Consider the following 4,967-nt stretch of genomic DNA (forward strand, 5'->3'; position numbering starts at 1 on the left):
TGATCGATTCTTTCCCGCTTCTGTGAGGCGGCACAAAGCAAGAGAGTTCACAAGCTTGGTCCAAGGAAGTATGACTGTGGAACAGTACGCTCGAAGATTTATAGAGCTTGGGCGATTTGCTACCCATCTCATCACCACAGAGGAGATGCAGGCCGAGCGTTTCCAGGATGGTTTGCAATCTGATATACGCAGAATGGTAGTCTGCCATCGGATTTCCACTTTCCAGGATTTAGTTGACTTGGCCACTCTTACAGAGCGAGAGATTAATTTGAGTATGGGCTCCCCTCCAGGACAAAAGAGGTGGAGTTTTACTGGCGAAGGAAGTATTTCTGCTTCGCCTCAAAAGTTTGTTCAGGGGATCGGGACTCGACCACAAGCAGCCTCAGGAGTGCGTATGGGAGGATGGGTGCCAGTTTGTGAAAGGTGTAATAGAGCCCATGAGGGTGAGTGTCGGCTAAGTGGTGGAATCCATTGTTACCGTTGTGGCCAAGAGGGACATTTCGCTCGTGAGTGCCCTGTTAGAGTTCAAGGAAGCCATGGAAGTCGACGTGGTGGACGAATTAATCAGAGGTAAACAGTGCAAGCTCGGGTATATGCTGTTACACCCAGAGATGTTGATGATGAGGCACCAACGACCCATGATGCTGGAGTGATTACAGGTATGGATCTAATTTAATTTTGGATTTGATTTTGGTGTGATTTGGTTTCCTCTTTGTATTTGGATTTCATTGGTTAATGTGATTGGTTCGGGGAGAGTCCGTTTATATGAATTTTATGCTTGCACTTTGTTTGATTCGGGTGCATCTCAGTCGTTTGTATCTTCCACTTTTGCTTGGATATGTAATTTGGTTACGGGACCCTTGCCAAGATCATTAGTAGTGGCTCTACCGAATGGTGAAGTGGTGTGGTGTTCCAAAGTTGCATTGGGTTGTCCTTTGAATTTTGGTGGAAGGTTTCTGGATGCAGATTTGGTTGTATTTAAGCTACTGGGATTTGATATTATCCTTGGGATGGATTGGCTATATCGATATTCTGCGAGTATTAATTGTAGAAGTCAAGTAATTAGCTTTCAGCTCCCAGATGGCGATTACTTGGAATTTGCGGGAAGTAAACTAAAAGAAAAGCCGGTAGTTATATCGGCAATTCAAGTGAGAAGAGAGATTGCTTGTGAAGCGGATGCCTTTTTAGTCCAAATAGTGTCTACGCCGTCTGAGAAGAAGTCATTGGTAGATATCCCAATTGTGGAAGAATTTCCTGACGTGTTTATTGATGACTTGCCTGGGCTACCCCCTGTTCGTGAATTGGAGTTTGTTATTGACTTGGAACCTGGAGCGGCCCCTGTGCATAAAGCCCTTTACCGTATGGCACCAGCTGAATTAAAAGAGTTGAAGGTTCAGTTGTAAGAATTGGTAGATAAGTTATTCAACCAAGTACTTCGCCATGGGGTGCGCCAGTGCTGTTTGTTAAAAAGAAAGATGGTACCCTCAGAATGTGCATTGATTATCGAGAACTAAATAAGGTGACCATCAAGAATAAGTATCCTCTTCCACAGATAGACATTTTGTTTGATCAGCTTCAAGGAGCAGCTATGTTCTCGAAGATTGATTTGAAATCAGGATATTATCAGTTGTGGATAAGAGATAAGGATATACCCAAAACTGCTTTTAGATCGAGATATGGGCATTATTAATTTAAGGTGATACCTTTTGGGTTAGCCAATGCCCCTGCAGCTTTTATGGATTTAATGAATCGGGTATTTAGACCTTATTTGGATTCCTTTGTGGTAGTTTTCATTAATGATATTTTAATTTATTCCCGAGATTTTGAAGAGCATGTTTATCATCTTCGTCTAGTACTTAGGAAATTAAGAGAACAACACTTGTATGCAAAGCTCAGCAAATGTGAATTTTGGTTGGAGGAAGTTAAATTTCTTGGGCATGTAATTTTCCGAGATGGGGTGGCTGTTGATCCTAGCAAGGTGGAAGCTATTTTGTCATGGCAGCGTCCAACGACCGTGCGTGAGATTCGGAGTTTCTTGGGACTTGCCAGATATTATCGAAGATTTGTGGAGGGATTTTCCCGCTTATCCGAACCTCTTATTGCTTTGACTAGAAAGAATGCAGAATTTTTTTGGTCAGACAAGTGCGAGAGAAGTTTCCAAAATTGAAGAAGAGATTGACAACTGCACCAGTATTGGCACTTCCAGAACCGCACAAGCCATTTGTAGTTTTCAACGATGCGTCTAAATTTGGATTGGGATGTGTTCTTATGCAGGAGGGACAGATTGTTGCTTATGCATCTCGTCAGCTGAAAGATCATGAGAAGAATTATCTGACACATGATTTAAAATTGGCTGCGACTGTGTTTGCTCTTAAGACCTGGCGGCACTATTTGTATGGAGAAGTTTGCGAAGTATACACTGATCATGAGAGTTTGAAGCACTTGTTTTCTCAGAAGAATCTGAACATGAGGCAGAGGTGATGGCTAGAGTTAATTAGTGATTACCAGTGCGAGATCAAGTATCATCCGGGGAAGGCAAATATAGTTGCTGATGCTTTGAGTCGAAAGTCGCACTTGGAAGATGAAGCCGAATCGTCAGGATTGAATTCTTTACTTTGCGGGATGAGAAGACTTCTTATTGAAAGTTCACAGCAAGAGGAACTGTTATCTTCAATTCTTGATATTCGAATAGTTGATTTTGAGGAATTGAAGACTCTTTAAAGGAAGGACCCGAAGCTATTAGATATCAGAAAAAGAGTCAAAAAATCTAGAGGGCCATTGCATTATAGTATGGATAAGGATGAAATTCTTCGGTTCCGAGATCGTAGAGTAGTCTCCAAAGATTCAAAATTCAAGGAGCGAATTATGGCAGAAGCTCATGCGGCCCCTTTTTCAGTTCATCCTGGCAGTACGAAGATGTATCGAGACTTGAAGAAAAATTATTGGTGGGAAGGAATGAAGAAAGATATTGCCTTGTATATTAAGAGATGTCACACATACCATCAAGTCAAGGCCGAACATCAAAGACCCGCTGGTATGCTCCAACCCCTCCCTATTCCTGAATGGAAGTGAGATGACATTACAATGGATTTTGTAGTGGGCTTACCGAGGACTCCTAGTGGAAAGAACTCGGTTTGGGTGATTGTTGACCGGTTAACTAAGAGTGCTCATTTCTTGCCTGTTAATAACACTGATTCCTTGGGTAAGTTGACTCGCTTGTACGTAAAAGAGATAGTGCGGTTGCACGGTATATCGAAGAGTATTGTATCGGATCGGGACCCAAGGTTCACATCTCAGTTTTGGAAAAGTTTACAGGCAGCATTGGGTACTAAGTTGAAGTTTAGTACTGCATATCACCCTCAGACGAACACCCAATCAGAGTGCACTATTCAGACCCTTGAAGATATGTTGCGAGCATGTGTTATGGAATTTCAAGGAAGTTGGGAAAATAGAATTTGCTGCTCATAGAATTTGCTTATAATAATAGCTTTCATGCATCCATCCAGATGGCTCCTTATGAAGCTCTTTATGGGAGGAAGTGTAGATTGCCTTTATGTTGGGATGAAATCGGGGAGAATAAAATAATTGGGCCCGAATTAATTCAAGAAATGCAAAGTCAAGTTCGGATTATAAGGGATAAAATGGCAGCAGCTCAGAGTCGTCAAAAAACTATGCAGATACAAGGAGGAGAGAGTTATCTTTTGAAGAAGGTGATTGGGTTTATCTCAAAATCTCTCCCATGAAAGGAGTTAAGCATTTTGGTAAAAGTAGGAAACTGGATCCGAGATATGTTGGCCCTTTTCAGATTTTGGAGAAGGTAGGGTCCGTCGCTTATAGAATTGCTTTGCCAGAATATTTTGGGAAAATTCATGATGTTTTTCATGTATCATCCTTGAAGAAGAGTTTTGGACAACAAGAGCCGTGCTTTGTCGACCCAGAGCGTATTCAGCTACAACCGGATTTTACTTATGAGGTTGTTCCTTCGTAGACTATGGATTGGAAAGAGCAACAGTTGAGATCTAAGACGATACCTTTGGTAAAGGTGGCATGGGGGGATCCGTTAGCTCAAGATTTCTCTTGGGAGAGAGAAACAGACATGAGAGAGTAGTATCCCTATTTGTTTGAGTAAATGACGGTACGTTTCTTAAACTTGATCTCAGTGGAATCATGTGGTTTGCTTCAAGTAGTGTTTGATCTTGCAAATTTCGAGGACGAAATTTGTTTTAAGGGGGGAGGATGTGATATCCCGTTTTTACGTGTATTCTCACTGAAGGAGTATTTTAATTTAATTAAAATATTAGTTCTTCTGTTTTAAATTATTGTATTTTAATTGGATTTATTTTAGTCATTTTATAATTTTTAAAATTGTTTTCGTCGGATCAGTTTTTGGACTCCGGATGTGAGGATTGGACCTCATTTCTTTTCCCCATCTTTTCTTTTTCTTTTTCTCTTTTCCTTTTCTTTTTCTTTTCCTTCTTTTCTTTTTTCTTCTTTTTTCTTTCTTCTTTCCAGTTCTCTTCCGCGCGACGTACGTGCTCTCTCTCTCTCTCTCTCTCTCTCTCTCTCTCTCTCTCTCCTCTGTCGCCGTTTGCCTTCTCAGCCCAGATCATCGCTGTTCGGCCACTGTGGCCTACACCACCCACCCAGTTCTCTTCCCCTCCGACTGGTGAACCGCCCCACCAAGTTTCACCTCCATTCGAGCTGCCGTTTGCCGTCGAGAGCCCCTCTAAGCCGCACGGTTTTTGTGTATTTCTGCCGCCGTCATTCCACCTCCGGCCACCATCTCTTCACCACTTCATCACCTACCTCTTGCCGTCCTAAACCACCCATTTCTAGCCCCGATCCGTTACCGAATCATCTCCCACGAGCTCAACTCCGTTTTGCCATTTTTTTGCTTCCACCGCCATTTCCACCACTACCCACGGCCAAATCTCACTTCCATTAGCTTTATAAATATCTCTAGGCCA

The sequence above is a fragment of the Carya illinoinensis genome, chromosome 3 (genome assembly GCF_018687715.1).
Source record: "Carya illinoinensis cultivar Pawnee chromosome 3, C.illinoinensisPawnee_v1, whole genome shotgun sequence".
Lineage (NCBI taxonomy): Eukaryota > Viridiplantae > Streptophyta > Magnoliopsida > Fagales > Juglandaceae > Carya > Carya illinoinensis.